Genomic DNA, 23368 nt, shown 5'->3' on the forward strand with positions numbered 1-23368 from the left:
TCCCAGAATGTTCCAATTTCCCCCACCTGTGCCGCCGCTGCCAAGCTTGGAGAGGAAGATGAGCCAACGCTTGTCCCGAGTGGCAGTGGCAAGAGAGCATCCTGTTCCTAGGATTGACATAGCTTCCCAAGTTAAACGATGACTTTCATTTCATGCAGCATAGAAAATAATGATGAACATGCGCCCTTAATAGGTTTTTGTTTTCCCTACCGTGCCTAATTTCTGAGAGGAAAGTGGGGGGGGGGGAATTCTGATCTACACCATCTGTGTACCACCTGAATTCTGATCCCAGTAGCACAGAGGGCTAAGCACAGTCCACCAATAAAACTCACAAAGGAATCCATGTGAATCAGATGAAGATGGTCTCTTCTTTCTCTTTTTTAAAAAGGTATTTGATCTGCTCGCCCACCACCCCTCACCGTGTCACCTATAAATTCCGAGCAAACTGTTTGCGTCTGCTGTGGAGCTCAGAGAAAATTCAACACAAAGAGAGCTTTCAGTTAATTATGCCTTAAACTGGCAGCTAGCTATGGTGGAATCCTTGAGTCACTCGGAGCTGGTACAGTAAACTCAATCTTCCATTTGAATTCATTTCAACTGGCGGCTTATATTTTTAACCTTCTCTTCAGGACACATACACACAAAACACACACAAACCCCAGCACGTCGTCATAATATCCATGTCGTATCAAAAGCAGCTTCCCTCCTTTTCAGAATCTGTGTTGGCAGTATGTGATGCTTCAGGAAGGAAAGCCAACGTGTGTGTGTGTGTGTGTGTGTGTGTGTGATGTCATTCTGAGGCATTCAGCCCTCGGATATTTCTTGAAACGTTTTGTAGGGCAGATGGTGACAGATGCCCAACGTTCCTCCAGTTTATGACCTAAAGAGTGATCACGGACGAGGAGTTTTGGTTTTGATTTCAGATGGGGAGGGGGGAATAAATCTGCTTGTGAGAAAGCAATGTGAGCATTTTTATCAGAAACAGAGAGAGAGAACACACACACACAAAAAATAGACCACTCCGGGACATCCTCTGTGGTATAGGCTCTGTGAATGCAGAAGCCTGTCAGAATTGGAGCACAGGACGAAAGGGCTCCACTCCAAGCCACAGTGGCTTCCTTGAGTCAGAGACACCCGGACCCTGCCAGGAGTGCATATAACTGACATATTAGCCAATGAGCGCTCTCAAGGGTGGACTATTTCATTACTGTTAATCATTCGGGCAAACAAAATTAATGCAGCTATCCATGGCTGTCCTCCCCAAACCGCTTACTGTTAAAGAATCCAGGAACTGAAAGGAAGTATTCCAGGTCTGTTGACACTGTCTTCCATTCCATTCCTCCACCCACCCCCTTTTTTAAAAAAAAAAAAAAATCTGCCTTTTCTGTGAAATCTTTGATAACAGTTGCTTTAAAATTAACACTGTACATTAATGCAATGTGCAATGTGGAATATATAGCACATATAATAAAAACGGAACCTTGCAAAACCAAGGGTGGACAACACAGCTAGCCAATAAACATTTTTTTCTGCCTCTCCCAAATTTTAATCATGGGCTGTTAAAATGTGTTCTGAAAAAGCTGAAAGAAGAAGTCCATGTTTGTCATGCGTGTCTCTCTGTGATTCTTTTGTAACACCTTAACTCATGGGTAGCTCACAAAATGGCCTCCATATAATAGTTTCTATCATTATTAACTATTGGCCATACAACACCATCTGGAAGCCACCATCTTGTTTATCCTTGCCCAAGCTAAATGTATGTTTACTCAGTAGTGAGCACCACTAGGATTTATTCCCGGGTACTAAGTGTGCATGCATCTGCAACCTCAGAAATTTTGCCAGAACTGAACTGAACCTCAAATAGGTCTATTAGAGCAGCAACCTCTTACCTTGTGCTCTGCAGATGTTTTGGAGCATAACTCCCATCATTCCAGGCCATGCTGGTTGGAGCTGATGAGACTAGCACCTGAAGGGAACCATGTTAGGGAAGGCTCTATTATATGACTAAGGGAGCAGGTGGCACTGTGGTCTAAACTACTGAGCCTCTTGCGCTTGCCAGTCGGAAGCTTGGAGGTTCAAATCTGTGTGAAGGGGTGAGCTCCCGTTGCTCTGTCCCAGGTTCTGCCAACCTAGCAGTTCAAAAGCATACCACCCCTGCCATTGCAACATGCTAGCCATTTCCCTGTGATCCACTCCCATGCTACTTTAGCATCATCCATAGAGAGAGTAACCATGTTGCTGGTGAACTGCGTGGCTCCTTAGTATACGAACCTTACCAGCTACAAATCTGATTAAGTGTAAATATGGGTAACTAGGACTGAAGCAGGCCAAAGTGTTGCAGCCTTCTTGTACATTTCCGAGCACAATTCAAAGTGTTGGTGTTGACCTTTAAAGCCCTAAACAGCCTCAGCCCAGTATACCTGAAGGAGCGTCTCCACCCCCATCGTTCAGCCTGGACACTGAGGTCCAGCACAGAGGGCCTTCTGGCGGTTCCCTCATTGCGAGAAGCAAAGCTACAGGGAACCAGGCAGACGGCCTTCTTGGTAGTGGCGCCCACCCTGTGGAACACCCTCCCATCAGATGCCAAAGAGATAAACAACTACCTGACATTCAGAAGAAATCTGAAGGCAGCCCTGTTCAGGGAAGTTTTTAATGCGTGACATTTTAGTGTAGTGTTTGGTCTTTGTTGGAAGCCGCCCAGAGTGGCTGGGGAAACAAATAATAAATTATTATCATCATCATCATCAGGTTGAGCCCATGAAAAAATACCCCTAGTCCCTCCCACTCCCCAAAGCTCACTAAAAAGCCAATATAAACAGATTGAAAAGAATGGGACTTGCTCCTGCACAATTTCTTTAGCCTAAGGATGCTTGGGCTGGCTCATAAGGCTGTTCCGTTCAAGCTCCAAGCATTTTCCTTTGCTTTAATGTGGAATTAATTTGCACCACATTACTGCACTTGAGCTTTTTCATGTTCAATGCCATTATTTGAGAGAATCTCTTTATGAAATACAAAGAGCAGTAAAAACCTCATTAATCCTAAATCTCCCTGGGAGGAAGGAAATTTTTACACTCCCTGCTGCTTCCCGGGGAGTGTCCAAGTGAATACACAGTGTTCCTACCTCATCTCCTCAACCATGAACTCTGAATCATACCAGGCATGCAGCAGTTTAGGGGCTCGCCACATGAATGTACGCATCTTGTCTGGAATAAAGCACTGTAACAAAAGGTGCATTTTTGGGCAATTGCACAGGCTTTAGAAAATATTTTCCCCTAGTTACATCTTAAAGCTTCATTATCTTTTAATCGCAGGTGAAGAAAGCACGGCTGTACTTTCCATAGAAATATAAAGCATGAAGAAGCCTGCACTTGTAAAAGAAAAACATTTGCAGCGTTCTTTGAATCCAGCTGGCTCAGTCACAAGATGAAGATGGAACTCTGGGTGATATTCAACACAGGCCTGCAGCTGAGGGTGGCAGATCTGCAGAGCTCCACTCTCCCCGCTCTCTCCCAGTAAAGTTTAGACAGAACAGCCCATGGTATGATGACCTCACATCATGTGTCTGCTAATCCCAATTATACATCACTGACTGCTCCTGGGAGGGATGGAGAAATGTGGCGAAACAACACAACTAAGTCTGCCTAAAGTTCTTTGAAATGAGTTTGCAGCTTCCAGCAGAAAACACTGGGATCAGAGGAGTGGGTTTGGGGGTTCAAACACCAGCTCTGCCTTGCATTCCTGTTCTTGGGCAAGTTGCTTGTCCTTTGCAACTAGCCATAGCCTCCTGTCAGGCTCCGTGAACTCGCGCCCCCCCCCCCTTTGGCCGTAGATAAGCAGGACAAAGCAGAAAGAGTCACTTACCATTGAAAGAGTCTTTAATGATCACAGCAAAAGAACAAAGCAGCCATTCTCAGAATGAAGGTGTTCCCAATTAAGGTTTCCACCCACTTACCCCTAGTCACTTCTGCGCTTTGCAACTACTGTGTTTTTTGTGTAGCCACCTTATCTGCTCTATGTGACCTTGGACAGATAGGCTGGACACTGTTAGCTCTCTCTCTTCCAGTTCTTCACTTTGCTGTTCACTCCCCAGTTCGCCCCAACTTTCATCTGCAGAACTATGCCCCTCTGCAAACCACTGTTCCAAATCTATACTGCTCCACTGCTCCTGGGCAGCTTCAGGATCCTGGTCAGGAGCAGGGGAAAGGGGAAAGGGGAGGCTCCCACCATTCCTCATCAGGGCAGTACTCCTCAGCCTGGTCTCTGACACCTCCGGGCATTCACTATGCATAACACCACTTTCTCACATTTCCAAATGCACCCATGAGCCTGGAAAGGGTCGATGACTCCTGCGCCATAAGCGTTGCAGGGAGGTGGGAAAACAAGGGGGCCATTTTTCGGTGGCAACCACACAGTCTGTCAGCTACTCTGACAAAAAATAGTGAACTTCTGGGCTGTCCAGTTTCAAATGTTTATGCATTAGTGCATTACCTGTTGTGTTATGGAACTGTGGCTTTTTAATTGATATGCTGCCATATAACACAAAATTTCATTCACACCATTGGCCATGGAATTGCACAATTTCAGGTGTTACCAGACATGCAACTGCCCTTTATGCGCATGATCATAGCAGGATACTTCCTATGTGTGTTGGGAGCGTGCATGCACACTCACAAACAACATATCCCTGACGGGGCAAGTATGTGCATTTAGTCTCTAGCTTTCAACTTATGGTTATGAAATGCAAGGGCAGCACTTATTTTTAAGCTTAATGTAGCCCCCCCCCAAAAAAAAACCCCACAACACTTTGGAAGATCTTCCCAACCTTCACTACTTTACGCTCCAACGTGAGGTAGTGCAAACCATCTGTTCCGCAGGGATATTCTGCAGATATTTGTATGTGTAGTTCCATGCAGCCTGCTGATAGGTGTAAAGATCTGTGGATTGGGGTACTAATCTGTTCTGGTAGCAACAGAACAGGGTATATCCTACTCACATAGAAAATCACTTCTTCTTCTTCTTCTTCTTCTTCTTCTTCTTCTTCTTCTTATTCTTATTCTTATTATTATTATTATTATTATTTTAAAAAATGTATATTGGCCCATATCCGCAGGTCTCAGGGTGCTTTGATTACAACAAAGCATCGTTTCCTCCTGAGCTTGGCCCCACCTCCACTTTGCGTTTAAATCAGTATCACACCACTTTAAACCATCATGGCGTCCCCCCAGAGAATCATGGGAGCTGTAGTTTGTGAAGGGTGCTGGGAGTTGTTAGGAGACCTCTTCCCAAGAAACTCTGAAAATTGCAGCCCTGTGAAGGGGCAGAGATTTCCTATTCTTATTAGTTGGGGAGAGAAGGACCGGGAGTATAATCACCCTCACAAATCCAAAATGGATAGAAATCTACAGAGGCAGATTTAGGGCAGCACGACCGGTTCTGCTGCACTGGGCACAGAGCCTAGGGGGCGCTGAAGGGTGTTGCAACTACGATGTATTGAATGGAGCAGAACAGAAGGTGAGAGGCAGGGGGAGCCAGATTTTGGCCTCGCACAGGGCACTGCTGAAATTTCAAAGACCAGCGTCTGCCCCCTAATCTAACACTAGTCAGGAACTGCCATATGGAGTCTCCAGCTCATATCCTTCCCTGGACTTTTCAGGTGACTTCATAAAGACAAGTTAAAAGTATCTTATTACTACAGCCGGGGAAAGTACTGAAGGAAAAAGCTCTGTGCAACAAGTTGGACTGTAGCTGTGATGATTAGGTTTTCTAGAAAGCGTGGGTCAAGCCGAAAACCACTCGGACCCATGCTTTCTAAGGCATGGGACAGGTGGAAGTGTGGACGAACTCTATGCCTCAGAAGCCCTGGTGGAACTAGTAATAGGCATAATGATTGCCTCAACAGCTTAGTAGAGTCAGGTGCTATGGCTAAGTTCCCAGAAGACTTTTCCCCCTTCATGTGCTTCACTGAAAACAGTTTTCCTGGCCATGACTGCTATGGAAAGACGGACAAAAGCCAAACTGGATGCCAACAAACAGACAGATTTTGAAACTAGACTCCTCTGAGGACTTTGTGGAAGAGTATTGCAAAGTTTGAGTAATGCACAAGAGAAATTAAAGATGGAGAGGACTTCTCTGAAATGTGCCTAATCTTTTGTTCCTATGGCTGAATATCTCCCATCTACAAAATGGTGGAGATTCAGCTTGGTTCATCATTAATTAAAGAAGTGTAAGAAAATCTGCAGTCAGTTTTTTCAAAATCTAATCATTATTATGCCTATTGATGCCTGCCTTTAAATAGAAAGTATTTCTTCATCTCTTAGGACTCCTCTTTCTGTTTCAATGGTTTCATAAGAGCTGTTTTCTACTTCATGATTTTTACTGACATGAACGATCCCATTGGTAATGCCTAGAAGCAACATGAAATGTGGAAAATATATATCAAGTTATGGGTCAGTCCTGAAATCTGGGCTCATCTGGATATACTCCGGTAAAATGCAGAAGTGACCAAAAAACAGGACAAATATTTGAGAGGATGCCTCCTTGGAAAGACTGGACTTGATATTTTTAAAGTCCCCAGTGGGCACATTATTTTCCAAAAGCAACTCAGAAATAGATTCCTATTTCCATTTATTGAATCAAGCAAATAGAGTGGACCTTTAAAAACGAAAAGAAACCAACAACCTGATGTGTCCACATTTCAGAACAAGTCTTTGAAACATACTTATTCACATTCGGAAAGAAACGTAAGAAATCCTTCCTGGATCAGACCAATGTCATAATGTTTAAATGAGTGAGGTTGTCCCCTGTGCACCACTGAATTTGCAAACACTTCCCCAAGAACCTCCATGCTTCCCCCTAACAATACCCTTCCAAAATAATGCATGGCTGGTGATTCATCCACCCCTTGATTTTAGTCTTCCCTGGGCTCCCTGGTTCTGGAGAGCTGTACAGGAGGATGAGTTTAGCAAACAGCTTCTCTTCCACATCCAGCTCCACCCGCCTCTCTTGCCAAGAGGGTTATAACCTTGTCATTATAGATGAACAGCTCCATATTCTTGCTGCATCTATTACCCAAACAGCCAAGCTGTTTAATGACCTACCATTTGGGAACAAGGCGTAAAGACCCCTTGGCAGGCAGCTTCTGCAATTTTATGGTTATATATGGTCAGGTTATATTGCACCTATGCCCTTCTGCTTATAAACCTCTATCATGTGAAAATACAACATAGGTAACAGTTACCAGGTTGTCCCCTGGAGATGTACACTGTCACCTCACTTAAATTCATTCCTTTTGTCTGATTCACTTCTCCCCGCAGCTGTGCAGCACATCCAGAATCTTGCTCACTGCCATTGTTTCGAATCTGCAGCATGAATTTCAGGGGTGCAACCTGGGAGCCCAAACGCCCTGACTCAAAAGCAAGGTCTTCTCATTTTGTGATCAAAATTATAATGGAGATTTAAATAAGACTTCACAGGGAACAAATTCCATGGAATTTTATGCACAGGGATTGATATCCCTGTGGTCAGTTGCATCTGCACACTAAATCCCACTTATATCAGTCAGACCAATGCATGCCAATTGTTGCAAACTATGTGGCTGTCTATGTTTCCTTATTTGTTTGTTTGTTTGTTTTAATTTAGCTCAAAAGAATTACATACGGTTTGATTGTTAAACCAATAACCTCAAAGTGATTTACAAAAAGATAATATCACAAAATCAGGGGGCGGGGGCGGGATTACAATACCTTAAAACATGCAAGAAGTTCAAATACAGTGGTACCTCTGGTTACGTACTTAATTCATTCCAGAGGTCCGTTCTTAACCTGAAACTGTTCTTCACCTGAAGCACCACTTTAGTTAATGGGGCCTCCCATTGCTGCCGTGCCGCCACCGAATGATTTCTGTTCTCATCCTGAAGCAAAGTTCTTAACCCGAGGTACTATTTCTGGGTTAGCGGAGTCTGTAACCTGAAGCGTATGTAATCCGAGGTACCACTGTACTAAACAAATTAAAATTCACATGCTTCACATGGATGTAGTCAGATATAATGACAAGCAGGCTTTAAAAAAAGAAAAAGAAAAAGCATTAAATCCAGGTTTGTCGTGAAATGGGATACAGATACATCCTTTGGCCTAGCCCTCCTTTCTATTCGCTGGTCAACAGGAAGCTGCATTGTTGTCTAACAATATGGAGCCAAAACCTCTGCCAAATTTCCGGCTTTGAACCCAGTAGAACAGGCTCCTCTGAAGACCATGTATCCCATTTATTGGTATTAATGTGCACAGATGGCTTTTTCAAAGCAACATATTTTTATGATATAAACATTCATCCATTAAATGCTGCTACTGAGGCTATAGCTGATTATTTTGCACTGGTTTCCTTTGGGAAGTCCAAATCATCCTCCTGCTGTTGAGAACCCGGAGAACATTTTTATTGCAAGTGACACAGCTGCTAAAAATATATTTGAGATAAAAGTTAAATACAGGCCGGCCTCTGGATTCCAGAGGACATCTCACTCATCCCCCAAACAAACTTAGAACATAGGCTCCCTCCCAAAGATGAAGCTTAACGAAATAAATATTCCAAAATGTCAGAGGCGGACTGCATGCATCACTTTTCAACTTCTGAGCTTTCGTTTCTGCATGATCCCATTAAAGTTATCACCCACCCACCCCAAGTATTTTCAGTCAACAGCAGCAAGCTGGCTTAAGGACATGTTGCTTTGAGGGTGATCAGCACTCTGAACCGTAGGGTTCAGTAGGAAGTACTGCTTCTTTGAGCCACTTCCTGTTATGCTTCTTGTTCTCACTTCGCCCCTGCTTGGATCACCATCTGGAAGACTTCAGTTTATGTTAAACAGAGAGGAGGGCACTGCCAACGAACAGGAAAAACAAGAGGGTGTGGAAGTCTCTGGGAGCTGAAGCAAGCAAGGAGGAAAGGGCTACGTAACCTCAATATTATTTCAGGGGGGGAAACCCTCTGCTTCAAGAGCAGCTATGAAACCTCTCGTATAAATATAAGTCAATAAATATAGTTACATCTTATAATGAATCCATTGCCTTGCACCCATATTCCCAAATTAAATATCTCACATGTTTAACAGTTTGTGTCAAGTTCCAGCTTTCTGGAAACAACTTGCAGGTTACCCACCCCCCAGCCCTACAAGAGTGAAATAGTATAGGTATATCATGGAAAGTTAGCTACAGATAGTTGCAATGACTGTGTACCCGTCTGATGTTTTCAGTGAAACACCCACTAACCATTTAATTACTTCTATTTTGAAAGCAAAGCACTATTGATTCCATTTTTGCTTAACAAGGCAGAGAGTAACAGTATGCCATGATTATCCACACTTACTGCACCTTTCCTCTGCTCTGTCCAGGCACAGAAATAAATAGTTCATGTGTGCTATAATAGTCCTTCAACTCTAAATATGATGGCAGTTGAAAATATGTTAAATTTGGATGTCCAGTGGTTTCTGTGTCCTCTCATTAAAATACGTTTATCTCCAGCATCAGAGCAAAGATCGGTTTATTCAATTCGTAGGAAGGGTTTGTAAAAATAGCCTGATTTTAGATAAGAATTGAACACTTTTAAATCAGCCCTATTTACTTTTCAAGGTCAAGCTAACTTTGCAATGGGCATCTCAAGCCAAGTTATTTGTCTGCTCTGCCTGCTACCTGAACGGTTCTGGACAAAATATAATTTAGTTTAACATCTTAAGATTACTTGAGACGTTGCTTAAATAGGAAGAAATTTTAAAATGGTGTTTGTTTCAGCTAAGAAATGCTAATAGCAGAAGATGCATTTTTATCAGAGAGTAATCAGCATCCATTCTAGTTACTCTGAGCTACTCCTGAGCTAGTTCTCTGAGCTACTCTGAGCTACTCTAAGCTACTCTAAGAAACAGAATTATAATTTACATAATTTGTTGCATAGTTTGTACAGTGAGCAGACTTTGGCTTTTCTTGGAGCACGATTTGGATATCCTTGGCACATTTTGGTTTCCGAATGCTGCTCCTAGTTATTCAAAGTGGGTGAAGCTAGCAGTGGGTAGCTGTGAATCCAGCAGAAACTCCTGGGTTTTCTTCTGCACTCACGTCTCTAGGATCTGTCACACTCCATCTCAGATAACCAGGCACAAGGGAAGTTGGGGAACTATAGGGAATTTACAGCTTATATGCATTTAACTTGCATGCATTCAGGTTTATACTCTTGGCAAAAAAAGAGGCAGCACAGGGGCAGATGTTTGTGGGAAAAGACATTGGCAATCCCACCTGCTATTGATCCTAATGTGTTATGACTATATACGACTATATACAATTTTGGCTTTACGTGCTATCTCCAAAATGTAACCCTCGTGTCCACTTGTATTTCCTGCTTCCTTATATTGATCTGGTTCTGAAATGGTTTGAAGTTCAGGAAAATGCAATTGACTCAGAGCTTAGAAGGTCCATTTTAAAAAAAGAAATAGGCATAGTTCTAGTTCATCATGTCCAAAAAGGAACTGATTCCTTTTTGATGTTCATCCCTTTGCAAAATGAACTGCTGCAGTTCACAATCAGCTCGAAGTTCAGTTCACAGTTCATCCACATGATCCTTGGCATTTCCCCCCTCACATTCATAAAGTTTCAAGCTACTGTACTGAACTATAAAATATACATGTGCAGACTCAGAAAACATAAAAATAAAACACACACAGTGGAGTGTTAATTGTTTACATTGTGTTTCCCAACAGTTTAAGCTTAACAGCCAAGGAGTAAAGAGTAAAAAAAAAAAATGGGTATAAGAGTGAATTTGAAGATGAACTAGAAGTTGTTCAAAGTTCTACCCAAAAATGAACTTCATTCGTGTTCCATTCACTGGCAATTATGGGAACTACTTTCTGGTATAGTTCAGAGATGTTTGAACTAATTCAGTTAACTCAATTAAATCTAACGGATTCATTCCAAGCACGGCATTGACTCAAATGTTCCCACCTCCTCCCCAACTTCTCTTATGAATTTCTCTTGATGAGTTGCATCTAGAAGAGCATTAGTAATCATTATCATTTCATGTACTTGAATTTTGTGAATTCTTTCGAAGCCTGAGAGTTGTGATTGGGTATCCTATTTTTAACCGTAATGAGCTTTACAGAGGTTCAAGATAGCATCTGCCTTTTGGAAAACTGGGCTTTGCTTCAAGTTCAAAGCCAGGCAAGTTTCAACTATGCATGCTGAAGTATTTATTCCTTATTTGGCTCAAACTCTTTTTCCATAGCATTGTTCAACCCAACAATCCTTGGACTATATATAATAGATGCAAAGGTTGGTATGGAAAGAAGCATTTAGCATTCATCCAGTCTTGTTCTCATGCATATATATCTGATTTTATTTGTACACTGCCTTTCCGCAGTCCAAGCCATGCTCAAGGCGGCTTATGACATGGAAAAAAAAAAAAGCATCGCTGCAAGATAACAAAAGTAGTCGTGAAATAAGACATTAGAAAGTATACGACCAAACACAACAATTTCCACTTCAATCACAAGATTAAGATCTTGTGGGCTGGCATGTTGTTTGGGAGGGGTTATTGCTGTGGTTTTTTTAAGAAGATACAAAAAAACCACAGCAACAACCCCTCCCAAACAACACGCCAGCCCAAGTCTGTTCAGCAGCCTCAGCTTTTGCAGCTGGAGTCAGTCAGGTCCCCACCCTCATTCCTTCGTTCTCACCCACTCTTGTAGGCACCCATGCTACCCCAAGTCTCTCTTGAGGTTCAGGAGGCCATCCTGAGATGGAGTCAGTGCACTGCTGGGGAGGAAGGATTCCAGCTTCAGGAGGTAGTCCACCCAATTAGGGATGATTCCATTCCCAGCAGACCCTTGTGTCTCTCATCCCACATATTCAGAAGGGCCTCATTACCACCCAGAGAGGCTTGGGGTAATGCAGAGGGCTGGGGTGGTGGCAAGGGGAGAAATTTTCCTATCACGTACATCCTTCCATTCACTTATCTGAGGTTTGGAGTCATAAAGTTTAAAGGTGAACCACTACGACTAATTCTTATTATTGAAACTTTATATAGCTGGAAAGGAAAGGAGGCAGCTGAAAACTTTCCTTCCATCAACTTCCTTAAGAAAGTCCATGGTTTTTCCAAGTTGAACAAATAAATCTGTTTATGATGAAACTTGCTTAAAGAAAGAAAAAGGAATGCTTTCAACCCATAGATGAACAATGCTAATGTGATTATGACACAAAAGAGTTCACTGTTCTGTGACTCTTTATGCTAAACACCCAATGATGCTGACTTTTTGCTTCAGAACATTTCTCTGTGTTGCAGGAAAAGCAGGATTTGTTGATTCCACTTCCCTTGGTTGGAAAGCTGAGCAGCAGGGCTGAAAGCAAACATGTCCATGGATTTTTTTGATTATTATTTTTTTAAAGCTTTTTAAATGGGGATATTTTCTTACTAAGCTTTCAATTTAGAGTGAGTCATACTAGCTGTTACAGGAGGGATTCCTCTCTGGATTCCATACAAGGCACACATTATCTATTTACATTTGGATCAGTTGCAGGAAGAGATTATCAAATTCATTTCATTAACTTTAAACCACTCTGGTCCTCCCAAACTCCAAATTAGTGCCGATTTACAAGTAACGTTCTGGGCTCTGTACAGAAGAATAATAAGGCTATTATTCCTGGAGGGAAACTGATCTGTTGATTTAGCACACGATATTCTTATTAAAGGAAATCCCAGAAATAAAACTGAGCTTGTGCTGACATGAAATGGGTCAAATACTTTCAAAGTTTTGGGTGTGTTCTTTTTCTGTGCCATAGCAATACACAGAAACAAATATGGAGTCAACAAAAAATGCCTGTAACAGGGGTCGGCTTCCCATCTAGAAAAGTTATATGTAAAACTATGAACTATTAACTTAGGATCACAGTCTGCTAATCTGCAATGGACCAGAGTACTGAGTAAAAAGAATACTAACTGCTTTTGCAGAGGTTACTGTGCAAAGTTTTGTGAACATAGGAAGCCAACAGCAGAAGTGAAGTTCACAGTATTTCACAAGAGGTGCCAATAAAGAGAGGAGGTATCTGGAATGGGTGTAAGAGATATCAGGGTTTAAAGACTCTTGTCTGAATGAACTTTCGGCTCCAAGTTTCAGAGGGGTGTGTTTACTCCTTCTGGAACTTCCTAGGCGGCCTTCAGACTGGTGTTTTATTGCAGGTGTATTCCACAACAGGCTCTTGACACAATAATAGTGCATTAGTGTTGGAATTAGTCTGTTTCGTCGTTTGCTAGTGTTGCTTTCCCAAAGCTACCAGGTTATTACTGTCCAGAGGGGCTACAGTGTAACAAAAGCAGGACAAAACAACAACAGTCTCGGAACATTTGTGATGTGAAATTGTTGTGTGGTTTCAGGCAGATGCTATAGGCTATACAAACACTGGCTGGAAATGAAACAGTATGACCAACCCTGAAACTTTTTTCAGGCACAAACAGTAATGAAAGCGAGATCACATCTGACTGCCCTGACAGTTAAAAAAGGTAAAGGTAAAGGACCCCTCACAGTTAAGTCCAGTCGCAAACGACTCTGGGGTTGTGGTACTCATCTCGCTTTACTGGCCGAGGAAGCCGACGTTTGTCCGTAGACAGTTTTTTCTGGGTCATGTGGCCAGCATGACTAAGCCACTTCCGACAAAACCAGAGCAGCACACGGAAATGCCATTTACCTTCTCCACTTGCACTTTGACGTGCTTTCAAACTGCTAGGTTGGCAGGAGCTGGGACAAAACAACGGGAGCTCACCCTGTCACGAGGATTCAAAACATCGACCTTCTGATCAGCAAGCCCTAGGCTCTGTGGTTTAGACGTCCTGATAGTTACATGGGTACAAATAATCATGGCAGTGCAATAGAAAAGCATGGCTAGAGGAGCCTTAGGAAAGGGTTGTTTAGGGGGGGGGCTTCTCTTTGCCCATCCCAAAGCTGCAGTGGTTGGAAAGCTGCAGTTGTTAAACCTTTTCCTGGCAGATAGCTTTCAAAGGCACTCAAAGTCAATATGAGTCAGGTTCTGGTGATATTAGAGCACTTCCAGACATGGCACCAAAAGCTCCTTTGAAGCAGTCATTTTGTTTGCATGAAATTTGTTGACAGACATTTCATTTGACATGTGCATTCTTGCCAAGTGAAGTTTTACATGTGTGTAACAAATATCCAAAAATACCTCATGGCCTAACCCTAAATGTACTCTGAATTGAGGTCCCCTCAGTTCATTGAGATTTGCTTTCTAGTAGGCGTGCTTAGGTTTTGCAGTCTTAATATTGCATACAAGATCACACTTACTGCTTTATGAAAAAGCAATTGCACCATATTCTTGCACAGCCAACCATCCATTTCACAGCAATATTCGAGGCAATAGTTTTTGATTATTCAGTTACTTATGAGATTGAGAGCATATTTCCATAAAGCTTACAATGCATTCATCAGATATGGAAAGAGTATTCAAACAGGCAATCTTCCACCCTGCATTCTGAAATTACGCACTACAGGTGATCTGCACCATATGATCTTTCTGAATTTGTAGTTTGGTTTTCAAACATGGGCAGCACAGATAGAAGAATCAATAAAAACAAAGGCTTTGACATTTACTTGGGACTGGGAGAAGCCAACATAAATTAAACTTTTGTTTGTAATATTTAATGCTGGTTTTGATGTAAGGAAGGCGAACCAGATAAACCTTTGTACTTCAGATATAAAAATGTTCCATTTCTTCATTTTCAGCTAATGGCACAGATAGCATGAGTCATTTCTCTCTTTCCTTTTGATTTGATCCTTTCCATCCTACTAATGTTCACTAGGTAAAGGTAAACGGACCCCTGACTATTAGGTCCAGTCGTGGCCAACTCTGGGGTTGCAGCGCTCATCTCGCTTTACTGGCCGAGGGAGCCGGCGTACAGCTTCCAGGTCATGTGGCCAGCATGACTAAGCCACTTCTGGCGAGCCAGAGCAGCACACGGAAACACCGTTTACCTTCCCGCTGTTTACCTATTTATCTATTTATCTATTTGCACTTTGACGTGCTTTCGAACTGTTAGGTTGGCAGGGGCAGGGACTGAGCAACGGGAGCTCTCCCCGTCATGGGGATTCAAACCGCCGACCTTCTGATCAGTAAGTCCTAGGCTCTGTGGTTTAACTTACAGCGCCACCCGCGTCCCATTCACTAGGTACTCCTCTGTTAATACATAGGATCTCTCTTCACCAACAACCTACCCCATCACTCATAATAACTGGCGTTTTGCTAGCAAATTAAATAAAAGACACTACTGTGCCAGGAGGGATTATGAGAGAGCCAAGCAAATTTTGTACCCAGAAAGGGAGCGGGGGGAGGGAATCTTCTCAAACAAATGTGTTTGAAAGGACTCCAAGTCACACATTCCAGGGGCATAAGGAAGCTTCCTTTAATTATGATGGATTTATGCATTTCAGGAGATCAACATATGATGTCACATGCTCAATTCCTTTTTGATTCTGTGGCTCTACTTTTAGATTTCAATATGTATCTTCCATGTGGTAAGTCCATTATATATAGGGTCTACAACCAAGACACTGTGCTAGTTGTTAGCAAGAATTTTACATTTCCCCAGCTGCAAGTGTGTTATGTTTGCCTGGGGCTCAGAGGATGTTCCAATCACTCTGAACCACTCCAGCCTCCTTGGCTTGCTATAGAAGCACCTTATCTGCAGAATTAAATAGTCCTACTTCTTGCATGGCTTTTGTTACGACCTGCATCTCTAAGCTGCCTGCTTCAGCTACCAGCTTATATTTCCTTTTTGTTCTTTTATTTGGGGGGGGGGGAGAGATCAATTGCCAAAATAACTGGATTGGACAAATCCAATATTTACAAAAGAGGCTGCAGCTTATGAAAGATGTACATGATTGTTATCATGTGTTACGCCCAGTCCTGATGCAGAGCATGTTTCCAATTCCTTGGGTGACAAACCAGACCCGCCACTGATCAAAGGCATGAGGGAGCAGGTGGGGTCTTCTTGGTGCTAGCCCCAAAGGCTCAGAGATTTTACAAGAAACCTCCAGAGGAATCTCTTTAGGAGCTTTCAGGATCGGATCCAATACAATTGCCAGAAGAGCCTCTGGTGGAGAGATTGGGCCACCCTCCATTCCTCAAGAGTGCAAGCATCTGAAGGTCCATGCCTGGGTCATGCCTGAAGATCTAAAATTGGTGTGACTCTGGGGTAAAGAACTTCTTATGAATAAGGGGCTCTCCATGCAACCTCAAATACCCAGCAGCTTCCATCAATTCAACTTGCATCTTCAAAATATTGGGGGGGGGGGTGGGAGTTTTGGTTTCATCAGAAGCTTTTGTGGTGGTGTAAAAAAGTATGAAAACAATTCACTTTGAAAGATGTTGCATTGGAGGATACAAATAAATATCATGTAGGGCAGGGGTGTCCAACAGGTTGATTCCGATCCACTGGTAGATCCCCGGGAGGTTTTGGTAGATCACGGTCGATCATTGGATCCCTTTCCATAGCGGTGGTAAAATGGAATCTGGCCCTGCCCCCTTGCTCCATCCTCCATTGTTGCACAATCTCCAGAATGGAAGACGAAGTTTTCGCAATGAGGCTGATTGTTTTGATAGCAGTTTTTGGGTGAGCGACTCTTCCCCTTTCCTCCACCCCCAAATTACTTAGTCCTGACCCCCCCCATGGGACTTTCCTCCCTAAAAAAGCTCAGCAACTTTGCCCTGAACCCTCACAAACAAGGGGTAGATCATTGCCAGTTTTTCATTGTGTGAGTAGATTGCAGTTCTCTTAGGAGCTGGCCGTCCCTGATGTAGGGTGATGGTAATTATCATTAAGCTTTGAAGACCTGGATTCCAAATCAGTATTTTACAAAATATGCAAATGACTAGACACCCATGATGGTGCTGTGGTTGCAACAAGGCCTTGGATTTCCTTGAATTCATTTCCCTCCACTGTGAATGGCTGAAGTGTCCATCATTTACCAGGTTAAAACATGGCAACTTTACTGGCCCTGTCAGCAACCTGCTTACAATATGGGCTGTGCTATGTATACCAAACACATCATATACTGCTTACAATAATGCCAAGTTAGGGTAATCTGACATAGAAACACATAGTAAATAGCTTATCTATATTTTATAAACGCACAGTGAAGAAGAGCAGTCACACCTGCCTTGTCAAGGTTCTGACTTCCAAAAATGCGGAGTACAGATCACACCTACTGCTTGTTGGTGATTAAGTTTTGTCATGCATGGTATTTATTTTATTTTGTCAAATGTTTAAACTCATCCAATCTCAAAGGCAATGACGTTACACATTACATGCATATACATGTAGTTGTAATGTTCTGCTGTCTACCCTCAAACTTCCCCAGCCTAGTAACCAATTTACTTTGTGAGAAGAAGTAGGGAGGGTGGGGAACAGGCCTGTATGTATGAAGACCATGCATTGGAATCTCCATTGGGAAGTTGTCTCCCATTTAGAAATTTGGGGATACCTACATGTGTGATTACAGTGGTACCTCAGGTTAAGAACTTAATTCGTTCCGGAGGTCCGTTCTTAACTTGAAACTGTTCTTAACCTGAGGTACCACTTTAGCTAATGGGGCCTCCCGCTGCCGCCACCGCACAATTTATGTTCTCATCCTGAAGCAAAGTTCTTAACCCGAGGTACTATTTCTGGGTTAGCGGAGTCTGTAACCTGAAGCGTCTGTAACCCGAGGTACCACTGTAGATAGTTACTGTGCTAGCAACTACCATACCTGTTGGGCAGGGTTGAGCAAGGAATCTTTCTTTTGTGTTCTGCAGAACTGCCTGCCTTTTCATCCTGATTTCAAGCTTGCCTCACTTCTACATTATTTTTGTAAAGATCTGGGGTAGTCTTTTAAAGAACTCATAATTTCAGCCACATGCATGGTCTCCTTGCTATTCTCTTGCTTGCTAGGTTCCCTGATGTTTCAGTGAGGGCTTATTATCCATACTTCCTCTTGACTCGTACTGAGAAAAAGAGAGAGAATGGAGCAGAAGAAAAAGCAGCAGAATATGTTTGGCACAATATAGGGAATAGAAGAAGTAGAGTTATAAAGCCTTTATCATGTTAGAACTTGTTAATGCAAATACTGAATGGCCCAAATTGTAAGCCAGCTTTTGTTCCCTTTATGTTTTTTTCCACAATGTAACATTCCAAAAGCTTTCTTTATGTCCGTCCGTCCAACATAAAAGTACAGAATACATTCAATCTGTTTATGGTTTGGAAAGGAAAGTTATGTACAAGGTTTATGAGGATAGGACCTTTAGCTTCTAGTTCTCATCCCTGCCCTACTGATTTACTCAAGCTTTTATATTAAGGCTGCCTTTAACTTGAAGTATGAATGTTTCTTCAGGTTTATGTCAGACAATGTACGGCAACATATAGTGACTTGCAGTGTGAAATGCTCAGCACTGCAAATATGCCCTGTTCTACCACCAGCTGAACATTCTACCCAGTGTCATACAGTTGCTTTAGTGCCAACTACATGTTACATTAAGCACTTTAAGAAAGTATGCTTAACCCTGGGCACTTTTATTGCAAAGGAAAAGCAGGGTCTATATAGGTTTTTGGACTATATAAGTGTTTGGTCTGATCCAACAGGGCTTATGTTCTTTTATACACAACTACTCTCTTCCTCCAGGGGTTCTGTTTATCGTGCAAGTAATTATCTCTCCATCCATTACCTAATCAGCTCACAGGTTGTGAGTTAAACTGCTCAGGCTAGCTTATTGCAAAACTATAGTTAGTCCCAAGTAAGTTGGTATGAAATCTTAGGCGATTGCTTTTCATCACTAAAGTATTGGGGCCTGCTTGAAAAGGAGTGCACTGGGGATGCTGTGCTTATTCATCTAAATTAAGGAGTGGCCTATATCCTTAGGCACCCCTATTGTCTCTCCAGAAACTAGGCTGAAGGCTGAAATGATCTGTATGATGGTCAGATTATACAATAACGTTGACATCTCCTTAGTGCGGCTTTCAGTGTTATGAAGCACATGTGCGTGGATAATGTGAGATCATTGCCCTCACCGCTCTCTCAAAATTCAAACTGTGGCCCTTGGTCCAAAAAGGTTGGTGAGCCCTGTTAGCAGCCTTACAGAACACACATTGGAGTATGCCAACAATTCTAGAACTAACTTGCAGTACGGTAAAACAATTCACTGTGCTCTGAACCTATGCATGATGTTTTATTTGTTCCATTATTACACAAGAAATTTAAAAAAGAAAGGGAATTGCAATCTTCCTTGCTTGAGCATTTTAATTCATACATTCAAGTATTAATGAAGTTACTCTGGGGGAAAGGGGGGGGTTTATAACCATATGAAAGCACCTAAACAATTTCCACTGGTTTTCCCTCCTTTACTAGAAACTGAAGATTGGCAGGTTACATACCAAGCAAGCTGTTAGCTATCTAGTGCACCAATACTAACACTGACTCATGCTTGTAGCTGTTTTCCCCACACATAATAAAACATGCCTGTATGTGTTCGGGCAGGAAGGCATTTCCAAGAGAATGTATTGAATGCCAAGGATTTGACCATCTACCACGTAAGCCATTAGGAGTTTTGCCTCTGATTTATTGAGGACAAGCTGGACCCAGGCAGTGAAAGTGTGAGCAAACATCATTTTAAAGCCAGGAAGCTCTTGATAAGATTTTTTGTTGTTGTTGTTCCTTGGCATAGCTTACTGATTCATTTCTTTGCAAGTGTATCACAACCTATCCATCTGTGTTGAGGCAGATTGCAGCACTGGGTATATGTGATCAGTGCAACTGCAAAATGTTCTCTGCCACACATGCATTTCAAAACATGAAAGTACGAATATATAAATAAGACCACCCCATGCTCCTCCACCCCATGCTCCATTAAATGGCTACCCAATGTTCAAAGTTGTGCTTTAGCAGACCTTCACTAAATTCCCTGTCCTTCTGCATGCATAGTGGGGGGTTGTGCAAAATTGTTGAGTTTGCATTGTCAATATGGGTCACAGAATTTGTCTTTTTCTAGAATGTTTCTTAAGGGCTTTTCTGTTTTTAAACGTAGAATACACGCAGCAAAGATGAGTACGCTGATCTGAGACTATGCAGGAGCCTGAACTCTTCATACATTTCATAACCTACTTTAAAGTTCAGAATGCCCCAGATATAAAGTTCAAAAAATGTCTTCTGGGGCAACGTTCTATATCTGTGCTTGGAAAGGATTGCTGTTTCTACAGCTATTACCTGAACAATACTAACAACAATAGATGAGGGAGCTATTTATTTCCTTGGAAGGACGCAAAGACTACCAAAGGGAAAATTTCCTGTTTTTGAATGCTTCTGAAAAGTGGAGAATGTTGATTACTATGACAGCCATAAGGAATATGCAGATGTTGCTGGAGATGTGTCATTTGCACCATAATCCAATAAACAATTGGTGTTTTGAAGCCTATTGTTTACCATTAAGCAAGTCTTGCCTGAATGGGAGTATCAAGGACATTCTGTCCTGAACCTAACATATTAGCTGAGTTTTTGCTCAATTAAAGATGTTTAATAAGCAAATTTATTATACAGAAAACAGAAAACTACAGAATTACAGAGCTTGGCCGTAACATACAAGCAACAAGGCATATTCAACAACAGAAACATTCTTGTCCTAAATTATCAATAGGAAACTCATTCTCTGGTTGCCTATCCTTACGTAGCCCAAAGAGTACCATCATTTCAATCAATAAAAAGAAGGTAGCAGACTGGAGTGAACCCTAATGTTTGCAGTTAAGAAAAAAGGGAGAACCCTAAGGGGGAGCCCCCCCCAAAAAAACCCCAGCCCATTATAAGCACAGAAATCTGTCTTATACCAAATCAGACTACTGGTATACAGGCAACAACCAATTTGTATGGGGCTTAGATTCCTGATCCCCTTATGCATTGGTGGCGCATGCATAAGCTTCACCGCGCCCCATTCCACTCCATTCCACCTCCCATTCTGCCCCCTTTTCCAGCCACTTCCAGGTCACCACGATGTGCATGTGTGTGGTCATGCATGAATCAATCGTTGCCTGTATCTAGTACAGCACTGTCTACCCCAATTGGCTGTGGCTCTCCAGGGTTTCAGACTAGTGTGGTGTAGTGGTTAAGAGCGGTAGTCTCGTAATCTGGTGAACCGGGTTCGTGTCTCCGCTCCTCCACATGCAGCTGCTGGGTGACCTTGGGCTAGTCACACTTCCCTGAGGTCTCTCAGCCCCACTCACCTCACAGAGTGTTTGTTGTGGGGGAGGAAGGGAAAGGAGAATGTTAGCCGCTTTGAGGGTAGTGATAAAGCGGGATATCAAATCCAAACTCTTCTTCTACTACGAGTGGCATTCTCATCCCTACCTGGAGATGCCAGAGACTGAACCTTCTGCATGCCAAACAGATGCTCTACAGCTGAGTTTAGCTCTTCCCCACAGATGACTGAGCATTCTCAGCAGGCATGGAATCCTAGAAATTAATACTGAATTTTTCAAAAGGACAACAGATGGGATTTGAGTAAAAACGTTATTAATCTGAATAATGTTGAAAACTGTAATCCACCTTCATTTGCCATTTCTTGTTTTATGGGGGGGAAATTAAAAGTAGCCAACTGGTGACATAATACTTAATTGCCCATCAGGAATATAAAAGAAGATATAACACTTTTGATTTCATGAGGCCGTATTTAAAATGTTATGTTCCTAGTACTTGTACCGGAATCACCACACTCTGAGGGGGGGAAAACGCTTCCTGTTCTGCCACATCTGAAACATTAACCTACTAATGGAGAAAGGGTCAGAAGAATTTATTTACCACACTGTTGTTTCAAATACCTCATACGCTTATCAAAGGAAGTCTGTGGGCATGGTTCTAATGGCATTATTCAGTATGTGACATCCATTGTTAGCTTTTTCCGTGGCTTCCCAGAGTTAAGCCATGGAAACTATTACAGAAGTCAGGAACACAGGAAATATTCGTAAACTGGAAGCTCCCTCTGAGGACATGGAGAGTACATTTCTCTTGCCACTAAGTAACTGAAGAATTTTCAGCCACAGGGATTATGATGATTAGCAAGAGTAGATAAGGCAGAAGCAGAATCTGGATACGCAAAGCAAACAGAGGCAAAAGACTGGATTAGGCTGAACCATGGCCATTAGGAACCTTTAACTGCTGGTGCTGACTTTGTCCAAAGTGGCAGGGGAACCTCTCATCCTGCTCCCCACAAGAACTGAAGGGGTGATCTAGAATCTACTATGATATCCAGGAGGATTCTAGGAACTGTCCACATTGAAGCCGCAGCTCCTGTGTGGCTTCTCATTAGGTGCAGTAGTGGCCAAAGTGGCAGTGCACAGAAACGTAGGTACTACCTATTCAGTTTTGGAAACTGCCTTTGATGCTGCACTGGGGAAGGTGGTTTGACCTCCTCTTCCCCCTCAATGTTGGGGTTGTTGAACCCTCTGCTAAGGAATATAGAGGGGGCTGACAAGACCAGTCCCCTGCAATGTGGGAATCTTAACTAGATCATCCATGTCAGATGGCCATCCAGCCTCTGCTTAAAAGCCTCCAGGGAAGAAACTCCACTACCTCTTGTGAGAGTCTGTTCCACTGTTGAACAGCTCTTACTGTCAGAAAGGTCTTCTTGATGTTTACTGGGAATCTCCTTTCTTGCAACTTGAATTCATTGGTTTGGGTCCTAGCCTCTGAATCAGGAGAAAACAAGCATGTTCCATCTTCCATGTGAAAGCCCTTTAGATATTTGAAGATGGCTATCATATCTCATCTCGGTCTTTACCAGGCTAAACATACCCGATTTCCTCATCTGTTCCTCACAAATATTGGTTTCCAGACCTTTGGTCAACTTCGTCACCCTCCTCTGCATACATTCTGGTTTGTCAATATCCTTCTTAAATTGTAGTGGCCAGAACTGGGGACACACACACACACACACACACACACACACACACACACAATAAATTATCCATGATTCAAACTTAAATTATCTGATATGTCTGGATATAAGGATACAAATGTGCTCTGAATAAATGATGGAATTATACTTCTGACATTAGTAGAGGATCTCAAGCTGTGGCAGCATTCAGTTATCTTCATAGTGCAACATCTGGTGGGTTTCCTGCCATGCAAATCTCATGAAACCTCTACATTAAATTTAGTTGTAAGTGCAAACTAGACTGAGACCTCATTGTTGTGAAACAGAACGAGAAATCATGCAAATTTATTAAAAGCTGGAAAATCCAGTGAGAAAACTTTTTGTGTTTCTATATGCCTCTTCCCTCTAATTCCCTACATGTCCAGTTCCTTCTTCCACTCTAC

Source organism: Podarcis liolepis (assembly GCF_965112155.1).
Source record: "Podarcis liolepis genome assembly, chromosome: 10".
Classification (NCBI taxonomy): Eukaryota; Metazoa; Chordata; class Lepidosauria; order Squamata; family Lacertidae; genus Podarcis; species Podarcis liolepis.